The 13161-nt window shown below is 45.0% G+C and overlaps 1 long non-coding RNA gene across 3 annotated transcripts in view; it reads right to left on the bottom strand.

The window, feature by feature from the left end:
- The window catches only part of LOC141983274 (uncharacterized), a 57367-nt gene extending 46033 nt beyond the window's left edge, over window positions 1–11334 (bottom strand). For all 3 annotated transcript variants that reach the window (XR_012638339.1, XR_012638338.1, XR_012638340.1), the window contains exon 1: window positions 11149–11334. This is a non-coding gene — a long non-coding RNA (uncharacterized LOC141983274). The remainder of the gene's footprint in view (window positions 1–11148) is intronic.
- Window positions 11335–13161: the final 1827 nt, after the last annotated feature.

The following is a 13161-nucleotide window of genomic DNA, read 5'->3' on the forward strand; positions in this document are numbered from 1 at the left end:
ACTGTACTCCGGATTTTCAAACAACTCCCTGTTCAGTGGAGACGTGTTCTATTGAGTGGATGGGAAAGTATGGCCCTTGGGCTCATCTATCCTTACAGCACTGCTCTGCTGTCAGCATAGGTACTCTACCTCCCTGAGAGGCGGTAGCTCTGTCGACAGGAGAAGCTCTCCCGTCGATATAGCACTGTCTATACTGGAAGTTAGGTCTGTATAACTATGTTGTTTAGGGGTGTGGAAAATCCACACTCCTGAGTGATGCAATTATATCAACATAAATTTGTAGTGCAGACCAGGGCTTATTTCTTATCTCACACCAGTTTTTCACTTGTGTCATTCTGACCTCAGTTTAGTTATGGCTGATTCTCACCGGTTCGTGACGGAAGAATCAGGTCTGCAGAGCACAGCTTTAAAAGCTGAGAGTTGGCTGGCACTGTGCTTATTGGAAGATGAATATTCAGTCTCAAAGAGGGCAGTGTTGATAACTATCAGGATTTGGGGCATTTTTCTCAGCTATTGGAGTCATTTAATTACATGAAAATTTCAGCTTTCTTGTACTTTAAAAAAAAAAAAAAAAAAGGTGTCTAGCCCTCATGGTTGTGGACCAAAGCTTGAAAATGTGAACCCTAAAGGCTCAAACTCCAGAGGGCAAATAAAAAGACCCTATGGCTTCAAAATCATGACTTTTTTTTTTAAATAAAAAAAATACAATCTCAATTTATGGGGCTTGATTGATATTTGGTTGGAAATACAGAGATGGCAACTGAAAGAAAGACTAAAGTTATGGAACTACTGTGGGGACCCCAAAAGGGATTTCATTTCTTGTTGGTATGTGCTGAACATAGTACTTTTGAAGGCCTTGTAATACTTTATTTTACAATCCAGTGTGAAATCTAAATTGAACGGGTTTCCCTTAGAAAATTTTCCAGTGCTGTTCATAAGAAATAATAGCCAAGTGCAGTATTTGAAAGTTCATTTGAAAGAATTTACTGCAGTTGATTAATTTGACTTTTCCAATATTACCACCTTTGAGGTTCGTGGCTAACCTTTACTAGAGGTCCCTTGTGAGCTCTTATCAGACATATATTCATTTTTTAATGGCACAAAGGCATTCTTATTGAGGACCAGAAGAAAAGCTGAGTGGTTTCCACATGCATGGCAGAGATTTATACCTCTGGGAAGAAAATACAAAGAAAGGGGAGGAAGAGTAGTTAGGAGACAACGAAATATAGTTGTGAGTTAATACACTGGGACAAACACTGACACGTCTCCCATGTCATGCAACTGGGGAAGAATTTGCTATGTATTTACAGAGTACACAGTAAGAGAGACAAACAAGTACCTTGGAAAAAGAAGGGTCAATATTACATACTGAAGTAGTTGAAGATATTATATCAGTCACCTACCAAATTTTAGCATATACTAAGCACATAATAATTAGAAGGCCATATCCTAAACTGGATTAAACTAGTGTGGCTCCATTGACTTCAACGGAAGGCATGGTACTAGCCAATTTAAGCCTTTCTGAAGAACAAACCTAAAGATGCTAATTACCATGATATCAAAGCAATATCTTACTGTTGACAAATTCTTTAATGAGATGGTGTAAGTTTCAAAATTAAGGGTGGTGAAAAGAAAGGTGGCTCTACCAGAATGACTCTGCGATTGAGAACAGAATTAGACAAACAGTGGAAAGTTCATTCAGAAGGAAAGAAAATTAACGTCTATGTTAAGAGCGAATTTCTTAGTGCCATGATGATATTTTAGGGAAAGACCAATCTCTCTTTGTGGCTTTCCAAAGTGTCCCAGAAAATGAAGTGAGTCGGGGAGAGATTGATAAAGAAGAACTGGAGGGGAAAGAGAAATCTGAAGATAAAAGAGGAAGGAATATTACAGATTTAAAGAGAGAGAGGGAAGTTTTGATGCAGAACTTCACCATTTTCAGGTTGCATCAAAGTTTCCCAAAATATGAATTTTGACCATGAAACAGTGTGGTGTATATAAAGTGACCATACATCCAGGTGTTATAGGGACAGGTTTGCTTTTTCATATGATGTCATAGAAACTTCCTTTGAAACACCTGAAGATTTCACTTTCTTATCACTACAAAATGTTATGACATGACATTATATTACATATCATAGATATGACAGATAATACAATCACATGCAGTATCTTTGGGGACCATATTGTATGACATTTATAAACATTCTGTATACATTGTGGGCCAGGCACTGTATTCAGCTCCATGGGAGGAATGTTCATCTAGGAGCTAAAGACAGGGTGTGCACTGGTGATTTCTGCAGTTCATGAGACACAAACATTTCCAGAAAAATACCATTCCTGAGGCTGTTCGCACATACTCGGTCAAACAGGCACCAGAAGCCCAAGGAGGAAGAAAAGAAAAAAAAGGGGGGCTTTTGGCATAAAAAGCTGGTTTAAACAGAGTTAGGGCCTTTATTTTAATCCAGTGAATGGATAGGACCTTTTGTCTAAAGGGAAGGCGGGGGGAGGGGGGAGCTCTGTTGAAGGACTTTGGTTCCCTTATGTGAAAGATGGACTATTTCTGCTACGTTTAGGGTGTGTTTAAATTCTTGTATTAATTTTATGTGTCTGTGTTTTAGATGTAAGCAGGGTCTGAATGAGCTCTCTTCTGACAGCTTCAGGAGCACACTGTATTTACATGAACACACCTGCTCTGCTTAGGTATCCAGCAGACAGAGCAGTGTTGCCCAAAGTGATCAACTTTGGCTGGTGTTGGGTTACAAATCACTTTATTACTGAATGCAGGGATAGTGAAATGTTGTTATCAATGTAGTTATCTTTATTGTCTGAGTAAGCACAGTTCTGCTGCGCTTTAACCTTCCCTGATTGAGGGGGCCACCCTCAACCGAAATGAGCTCACTAAGCCAGGGACTTGAATGCCAGACCCCTGTGAAAGCAAGAGGGGTGGGGACAGGTGTCCCTGCCAAGAGGTATGGGCCCTATCGCAGAACCCCAGGCATGGTTTAACCTGCCCTGCCTCTGTTCAAAGACAGAGCTAAGTAAGGCTCCATTAGGAGTCTTTTGTTTTGTTAAGTACTCACTAGAGCTGAAATCACTTGTGGTGGGACAGCGTTTCTGCCCAGCCTGCTTCAGCAATGAAGTTCACCCACTGGAAGCCGACAATTGCTGAGAGCTGAAAATCACTGAGAGTTAGGGGGAACTTCAAGCAACTGACCTGAAGAGGTCACTGTACAGAAGCAGGTGGCAGCAGAAGGTGACTGTGTGCAGCGCAGCAGCCTGTAGGGTGGCCAGTGGAGTGGCGAGCGGCTAGCAAGGCAACCCAGCAGAGCGGAATGGAAGCCAGCGGAGTGGAATGGCGGAGCTGGGAGTGACTGGTGGGGCAGCCAGCCAGAACAAGTGCTCAGATGGTGGAGCAAGCAAGGCCCTTTCTGCCCCCTGCTCCCTCCCCCGGTGATCAACCTCCCAGTGGGAGGTGAGTTTACAAGATGCACCTCTGAACCCTGGGTCCTCACTGACCAAGGACAATTCTTGTGAGTGGGGTATGGTGAGAGAGCAGAGAGGGGTATTGTAAAGGAAATCTTGGTTGTAGAACTCAGGAACATGAGGCAGAAGACACTGCTGCACACACTCTGGGATGGGTGTCCTGCTCACGGTTTTATGTTTATGAATCCTTCATGTGGCATTTTCCCTAACTAATGTCCAGTGACTTTCTTTGTTTCATTAAAAAAAGTTTTTCCTACACTCATACTCTGCATACGAGAGGGGAAGTACTGCCTCTTAGAGGTGCCCAGGCATAGTGTGTAATTCTCCCAGGTCACCAATTGGGGGATCAAGCCGGTTCGGTGTTGTATTGTTGAAAAGGAACCCCTAGATGTAGAACCCAGCCCTGATTGCTGCTGACTCCACCTGGCAGAAGGGTTACATAAATATAGAATCATAGAATCATAGAATATCAGGGTTGGAAGGGACCCCAGAAGGTCATCTTGTCCAACCCCCTGCTCAAAGCAGGACCAATTCCCAGTTAAATCATCCCAGCCAGGGCTTTGTCAAGCCTGACCTTAAAAACCTCTAAGGAAGGAGATTCTACCACCTCCCTAGGTAACGCATTCCAGTGTTTCACCACCCTCTTAGTGAAAAAGTTTTTCCTAATATCCAATCTAAACCTCCCCCATTGCAACTTGAGACCATTACTCCTCGTTCTGTCATCTGCTACCATTGAGAACAGTCTAGAGCCATCCTCTTTGGAACCCCCTTTCAGGTAGTTGAAAGCAGCTATCAAATCCCCCCTCATTCTTCTCTTCTGCAGACTAAACAATCCCAGCTCCCTCAGCCTCTCTTCATAAGTCATGTGCTCTAGACCCCTAATCATTTTTGTTGCCCTTCGCTGGACTCTCTCCAATTTATCCACATCCTTCTTGTAGTGGGGGGCCCAAAACTGGACACAGTACTCCAGATGAGGCCTCACCAGTGTCGAATATACTCCACTTGTGAAGACTATCTGGTCACTGATAAGAACACTGTGATTGTCCTTAGATGGAAGCCAAAGAGTACAGGCCAAAAGATTGTCAGACCAGCTTAGGGAGAATCACAATGAGATCCAAGGGGATTGCAGCCTAAAATACTCAGTGGTGGGTGGATGTGGGTGAAGAGAAATGGCAAATGAAGTAGATAATATCAAAGCTGTTCTTTTGCTCAAAATGAACAATAAGATTTGTTCTGTGGTTCGTAAGAAACTTCACTTAGGGCTCTTAAGTTACTGGGGTGGGGGAAATCCTTCTTTCTGAGAAATATGCCCATGTTGGTATTGATTTAGAAGCTAACAGTAGAGACACCAATATACATTTTTTTAAAACCACATTGTCTTTTGTACGAGTATTTCATAACCCTAAAAAACATATTCCCTCCAAAGTCCCCCTGGCTTTTTTATTCTGAAAATATTGACACCTTAGAATGATGAATGTATCTTGTATCGGTTATGATTTGTTTTCTGTGTATTGCATCTTTAAATCTAGGAAAGACCTACTTCCTGTAGCAGAAGCAGCTACCATGTAGTCCGCTACCAAGGAGAGAAACACACTGTGCTCTCTCATTGAGACTTTTGTTCATTTGTGTTTTCCTTGGAGCTTGTCTACACTGGCACTTTACAGCGCTGCAACTTTCCTCGCTCAGGGGTCTGAAAAGACACCCCGAGTGCTGCAAGTTTCAGTGCTGCAACGTGCCAGTATAGACAGTGCACCAGCACTGGGAGCTACGCCCCTCATGGAGGTGGTTTTTTAGAGTGCTGGGAGACCTCTCTCCCAGCAATGTGCTGCGTCTACACAAGCCACATTAAAGCGCTGCCATTGCAGCGCTTTAACGTTGCCAGTGAAGACGTGCCCTTAATCGGACACACAGGATTTTACACCTTAAAGTATGTGTGTATGGAAACACAGCAGACAGCACTGCAACGTCCTAGAAACTGTGTCTCGGCCATTTTACACGTTAGCGGTCTTTAATACTCAAAAATAGTACTTCTTAAAAACAAGCTAAAAACAGTATCAAATTCCTGTGAAATTATTTCTCTACTTAGCATGGTATAAAACCTTTTGGGGAATGCATTTTTAAGACACTGCTACATCTGACTATAAGCTTAAATTTAAGAAGATATATATATATATATATATATATATATATATATATATACACACACACACACACACACACACACACACTTTACCAAGTGTTATACTTTAGCACTAAACAAGTGATAAAGTATAATCCTATTCTATGTAAATGGCCAGATTATGAAGTAGATCTGCTCCTGAATGGAACAAGAATATTCTTGTTCCTCTTTTAAGACTTTTGATTTGCTTTATTTATGTTGTTGTAAATGTGGTGTGCTTTTCGGAGTTGCATTGTACAAACAACCTATGAAAACCTGAAATAAATGGAAAGTAGAGTAAATCTATTTAATCTGGCTAAAATCAGATGTAGTATCAGTTTAACGTCCAATACATCCTCTGTGGGATTATAGTAGTCACCATTAAAAGGTCAGTTATGCCCCATTCTATGTATAGGTGACCACATATTTCACATACCATGGAAAGGAAATTGTTGGCAAATACTGACTTTTTAATGGCAAGCAGTATTGCATAGTGGTGATGGATTCGCTAATCTAATAAATTCCCCAGTTTTTTTCCCCACAGTTAAGATTCAGGAGGAGGCATACTGACAAATCATTACATATTTTACCACTGCAAAATCTGCTTTCCAGATGATAAAAAAGTATCTTAACAAGGGAGTTTGGTGAAGTATGTAATTAAAAAGAGTCAGCAACATTTTTTTGCTTATGTCCATATATGCATTCACACAGTCTGATATTCTCCTGAAGTTTCTATCTCCCTGACCTCTGGTTCCTTTTCATCCTTTTAGTGGATTGTGCTTCTCAAGGAAATAAATACTCTGTTACCACCGCAGTACCGTAATGCTATAAAACTATTCCCTAACAAGCCACTTTACTGATGCTGAGTGCTACTTACATCTGGAATATTTAAAACAAACAAAATAAAACAACTTCGGAAAAACACACTATATGCAAGAGAAAGAGGACTTGCCTGTACCCTATGGGTCAGTTCCTTCTGCCACAAAGCTTTCCAAAATCTCTGATTTCACAGTGATGCATTCTGGAGGCTAACATGATCATACCAGAGTTGCTCAGACCTGGGGCTCTCAAAAGAATTCTTACAAGGTTAGGTTTTTGTCAAGTGCTCTGGTTGAGGGTGCATTTAATGCACATGAAGAGGACACTGTCATTTTCTTTACATTGCACCTTGAAAGCCTGGAGTTGTGAACTTCCTTATTACAGCCTCCCTTCCTTACTCTGATTTGCATATACTAAATTCACTGTTTGAAATTGCTTTCACAAAATGACTGCTTCTCTAGTGGACCTAAATTGTCAATGTCCTTAACAGGCTTCTTTATTTAAAGGGCAGGCTTCACTCTGTACCCTTCCACTGCCTATTACCTCCACCCCTTTTCAGTTAGTTCTACAACCAAACTTTCTAAATCCATCGACATTGCAAAATGTTACCAAGTTATCTTATTCCACTACATGCAATTAGCACACTGAAATCACTGCAACTAAGGTGACTAACTTGTGAAAGATGTTTCTTTTGTTCACTTGGACGGGCCCGGGGAGAGCAGATCACCAGAAATATCAGCAATTAAGAACAGTCTGACAAAACCTTCTAAAATTCTAAGTACTCTGTACTATAAACAAACAGAATCAGACCTCCCATAAGGATATAGCGGGGCCACAATTTTCCATTTTTTTCCCTTGAGTCTAGAGTTTGGTTATGTGTATTAGTTCATTAGTTCCTCTTCTTTTGTAATTTTGCAAACCAGAATGTGTTCCTTACTGCCATGGGACGCTTCCTTTCTCCTGCTGTCATAGTACTACATAGGCACTAACAGGGAAATTGGAGTTGGATCTCTTTGGTATTAAAGAGCAGAGATACCAGCAGGCAGGGCCATCCTTAGGCATACTCAGCTGCATAGAGCACCATGAAATTTGGGGCACCAAATTGCCCCAAATTTCATGGTGCTCTAGGCAGCTGTGTGCTGCATAAGCCGCAGCCACTGTTTTCCCCAGGAATTGAAATGGTGGGCGGGGGGGGGGGGGGGGGGTGTCAGGGCCTATGAGTGGTGAGACCATTAGGGTGAAGGTGGCTCTATGGCACCATAGTAAAAACTGAAAAATGTTTCATGATCATTTTATTTGAGTTAACTCATGTTTTAAAATCATCACAAAAATTAAAAGCTGTCTAACCAAGCCTTCTATGAAGCACTACATCGACATCCTTCTTGTTATAATTTTGCACAACTCTGTTAATGAACTTCTTGAATGCAATGCGTTCATCTTTGGTGGCTTCTCATGTGTCCGGTACTTCCACTCCTTCAATTGATATGCTCATTAGATCATTCACATGATCAGGCAGAAGGCGACTTCTTTCAGAACACAAAATTCAATTCAATGAGGCAAAAGAATACTCAACTGTAGCTGTTGTGACTGGGAGTAACAAGAGATGAATTCCTACTTCTTTCATCCCAGGAAACGTAGCACAAAGATTGGATCAAGCCACTAGTGATGATAAAAAAAGAAAAGGAGTACTTGTGGCACCTTAGAGACTAACCAATTTATTTCAGCATAAGCTTTCGTGAGCTACAGCTCACTTCATCGGATGCATACTGTGGAAACTGCAGAAGACATTATATACACAGAGACCATGAAACAATACCTCCTCCCACCCCACTCTCCTGCTGGTAATAAGGAGGAGGTATTGTTTCATGGTCTCTATGTATATAATGTCTTCTGCAGTTTCCACAGTATGCATCCGATGAAGTGAGCTGTAGCTCACGAAAGCTTATGCTCAAATAAATTGGTTAGTCTCTAAGGTGCCACAAGTACTCCTTTTCTTTTTGCGAATACAGACTAACACGGCTGTTACTCTGAAACCCGTCATAAAAAAAGAAGAAGTTGAAGTCAAATCTTCATTCATTCATCATACGATATTCCACTCTGAGTTCAAATTCTCTATTCTGTCCTGAGCACGTGGCAGCCCCATTGCTGATAGCGCCTCACTCCACTCAACTGTCTGTGTTTTATAGGACAGGGATCTGTAAAAGCTACATAGAGGTTGAGTAGAATCTATAAGTCGCCATTGTAGATTTTTAAGAATCAAGTCTATGTACTTTCAGTTATCTTAAAACACTTCTTGTCCTCTTCACTTAAGGATTCAATATAAATGCCTTCATTACTCAACTTCTGGACTGAAGTCTTTGCTTTTTCCAGTACTTTTTCAATGGATAGCTCTCTGATTGATCCAAATGTAGCTTCTATTGCTGGACAAAGATCTAGTACTGTTGTAGCAGATGCCTGGAAGCCATTGTTTAATGACCCAAGTAGTTTCAACAGTAGACTTACAAGGGAGAGCATGGCAATAGTCTTCTCTGAATGTAGTAGCAAAAGTAATCCACCAGCCTCACTACTTAGATCCATCCCATCTTGGTACCTAGTTTCCAAAGCCAGTAATAATGACTGGCTTAATTTTAAGACAACAGCCAAGCTCATGAGAAAGCCAGAGGGTTTTCCCAGGTTGGACTAATCTTCTATATTTTCCAAGATATTCAGTCTTTTTGGACTCTTGCTGAAAAAAGAATATAATGAAGACATTAAATTTATAGCTTTTTAAATGTCTTTTGAAGAGTCTGCAGCTCATACTAGGGCTAGTTGGAGTAGACGGCCTCTGCAGTGTGCATAGGAAAGATTAGGGTTACACTTTTCTCTGAGCAAAGCTTGTACTCCACCAGGTCTTCTAAAGAAGTTTGCAGCTCCATCAAATGCACAAGCAGCCATCTGTTTGGGGTCCAATTGATAAGCATTTAACTCTAAGATGTGGGTTCTCACAGATACAGCCAATGTATCTGGAAACGCATCTACTGGCCTACCACTGACATTAAGATAACGTACACAGTGACTTGATGCCCATTTGCATCGGTGCATTCGTCAGCCATGTATGCTAATTTTTTTTTCTGGTGAGAGTTCTTCACTTTTTCAGCTGTTGAGTCTTTCACTGTTGCACCACATGCTTCTAGCCAGTCAGCTGAGTTTCTTGCAGAAAGATAGTGAGCATTTGCTGGTCTTGTTCAGAACCAGTGTTCAACTTCAGGATGAACAAGTGACAAGGCAGTTAACATTGGCCTCCAGTTTGTAGTGTGTGGTATCTCTTACTTAAATAGAAAGTACGACGTCACAGCCATGTTTGTTCACATGAACTGTGTTGTGTCTCCAGCATTCTTAACAGCCTCATTAACACTCACCAGTGTTGTCCTTGGTCAGTGGAGACTCAGAGTTCAGAGGTCCTTTCACATGAGCTCACCTCCCAGGTGGGGGGCAAAAAGGCACCTTGCTCATTCCTCCAACTGCTCACTGTTCACTCTGGCCACTGTTGTCCGTTGTGCCACTGTTCACTCCATCGCTCTGTTGCCAATGACCCTGCTCCGTCACCTTCTGCTGCCACCTGCCACTGTGACCTCTGCGAGTTGGTCTCCTGAGGTTCCACCCAGCTCTCAGTGATTTCAGCTGAGCTCTCAGTGCAGGAACCTCGCTGCTAGTGCAGACTGGGCCATCTCTTCCACAGAAACACTGTCCCACAGCAGGTCTAAGCACTTAGACCTGATTATCAGTGATTTCAGCTGTAGTGGTCACTTAACAGAACAAAAGACTATCTATGGAGCCTAGTCAGCTCTGTCTTTAAACAGTGGAGAGGGGCAGGTCATATAGTACTTGTGACTCAGGCAGACCATCAAGCAAAACACCTGTCCCCACCCTCTCTCTCAATGCCCTCAATCAGCACAGGCTAAGTATAATTCTACTGCCCTTTACTCAGACAATAAGAATAACAACATTTCATTACCCCCCTCCCCCACTCAAGTGATTTGAAACCCTGCCCCAGCCAGAATCTATCACTTGGGCAACACAGCTCTATTTGCTGGATACCTAGGTAGATTAGGTGTGAATGTAAATACAATCTGGTCCTGAATCCTTTCCCCCCAGCCCCTAGCTCATTACTAGCTGTCAGGGAGAGCTCATTTAGACTTTGCTTACAAATCATAATTTGAAATTATTAGGTTGGCCAAGGTCACCAAAATGAATGCACTGACATGGTCATAAAAAACAACAGCTGTATAAGGAAGCTAGTCTATGTTTACACTTTTCAAATCTATGATACTTTTTCAGATACACCTATTTTATCATACACCGTATATGCTTTTAAAGTGTGTATTAATGTTTCAATTCACATTGAAATAAACAGGCAATACTTTGCATGTAACTAGTTCACAAAACTGGGGGGTGGGTGTCAGAGAAATTCGGGGGGTGGGAGGGAAGGGGAAAATCCCTACCACCAACCCGGGCAACGAGCCCTATCCCCCGACCGCCCCCTCCCCGCGGGCTGTGCCTATTGCAACGGGGCAGGGCCGTCCCTAGGGGGGGTACGAGGCCCCAGACAACTCCCTCCATCCTGCCCCTTACCCCTTACCCCTCTCCCCTGCTCCGCCCCCGGCCCGCCCCCATTCCACCTCTTCCCCCAGCGACCCCGCACTCACCGTCAGCGGTGGGAAGCGGTGCGACGTGGCCCAGCCGGTCCCGCTCCGCCAACTCCCAGCCGCGGCGCTCCGCTCCCCACTGCCAGTGAGTGCGGGGAAAGGATCAGCCCCCCGCACTCACCGGCAGCGGGAAGCAGAGCGACGCGGCTCCAGCCTGCTCCTCCTCCCTTGCCCCGGCCCCAGCCGTGTCGCTTGGGGGCGGGTAAGGTACCCTGCACCGGCGCCGGGAAGCGGAGCGCTGCGGCTGGGAGCTGGCTGGGGCCGGGCTGCTCCGCTTCTGCAGCTCCCGCTGAGTGCAGGGGGGAGCCCTTCCCCCAGGCCCCGTCCCCTGAGCGATACGGCTGGGGCTGGGGCTGGGGCTGGGGCCGGGGCCGGGGCCGGGGCTGGGGCCAGGGAGGCAGAGCGGGCTGCTCACAGCCCCCTGCTACTCCCCCGGGCCACTCTGGGCCTGCGGGGACCCCAAAAGTTCCCCCCGCCACAGCTCCTGCCTCCCAGATCCTAGGGGGTGGAGGCCTGGGGCCCCACACAGCTCCCCCTGCAGGGGGGCTGCGTAGGGGTCTCAAATGGCTAGAGATGGCCCTCCCAGCAGGGCATTCTCCCCGATGGCTCCAGGACTCTGGAACCTACCACCCCCCAGATCTGAAACAGCACCTAACTTCAGGGGTGAAAGTAACTTAAAGGCCTTACCGCCACTCCAGAGTCCTGAACAGGGGGCATGGCCTCAACCAGAAGAGGCGGGGCCTTTAAATACCCAGGCCTTTAAATCAAGGTTTAAAGGTCCCAGGGCTCCGGCTGCTGCTGCTGGGAGCTCCTGGGCCTTTAAATCACCCACAGAGCTCCGGGGAAATGTAAAAGGCCGCGGGCTCCGGCCGCTACTACCACAGCGGAGCTCCGGGCCCTTTAAATCACCGCCAGAGCCCTGCCGCCGCTATCCCCGGGGCTCCGGCAGCGGGGCTCGGGCAGCGCTTTAAAGGGCCCTGGGCTCCCCGCGGCGGCTGGCGCCCCGGGCCCTTTAAAGAGCCGCCGGAGCCCTGCCGCCGCTACCTCGGGTGCTCCGGCAGCAGGCCTTGGGTGGCGCTTTAAAGGGCCTGGGGCTCGGGCTGCTGCGGGGAGCCCAGGGACCGTTAAAGTGCCAGCCTGGGGAAGCCGGTCCGGTCCAGCACGGTGTACTGGCTCTTGCCAGTATGCCATACCGGACCATACCAGTTACTTTCACCTCTGCCTAACTTGTCAAACTTCCAATCATGCTGCAAAAGCCATTCATTTGATAGGGTTTGGGGGTATGTATCCCTGAGAAAGTAGAAAAACATAGGTGCTGACTCCATGGGTGCTCAGCATGCACCAGCCACCCGCCCATCGGCTGTTTGGCGGGCCCCGCCAAACAGGTACTGGGTGGAGGGGGCGGTGAGGGAGTAGGAAGAGGCAGAATGAGGGAGGGGCCTGTAGGGACGGGGTGGAGCAGGGGCAGGAAGAGTTAGGGTGAAGCATGGGGCCTTGGTGGAGTAGGGGCCAGGCCTCGGGGCGGAGTGGGGGTGGAGTATCCACACAGAAAAATGTTTTGGAAGCTGAGACAGCAGGAGAAATATGAGAGATCAAGGAGAAAGAGGACAAAAAAGAAGCCAACAAAGGCTCAACTAGTTAACTAGTCTTTTTTAGTATGATGCTGTTTAAATGGCTAGCAAGCAGCTCTGGTTCTTGCTCCTGCTGAAGCAGTGTTCTTGCATAGATTTGTTAATAATACTATCTTTGTTTTATTACTTCAATTTCTTTTACAAAGAGCTGTGGATTTCACTCTCCCTGACTTTCCCTGATAAGCCTGTGTGCTAAAAGGAGTACAATGAGACTATTGGTGCAAATTACTGAGCAGATAATGTTGTCTGACATTAAGGTCAATAGTGTTGTTTGCAATGGGGAAGGTAGTTAAATTTAAATAGAAGATTGTTCAAATTAGAGAGACCCAGTGTTATTGGCTAGTCACAAAGGATAAAATTATAAATATGGTAATAAGTCCTT

Source organism: Natator depressus, chromosome 2 (genome assembly GCF_965152275.1).
Source record: "Natator depressus isolate rNatDep1 chromosome 2, rNatDep2.hap1, whole genome shotgun sequence".
NCBI classification, from domain to species: Eukaryota; Metazoa; Chordata; order Testudines; family Cheloniidae; genus Natator; species Natator depressus.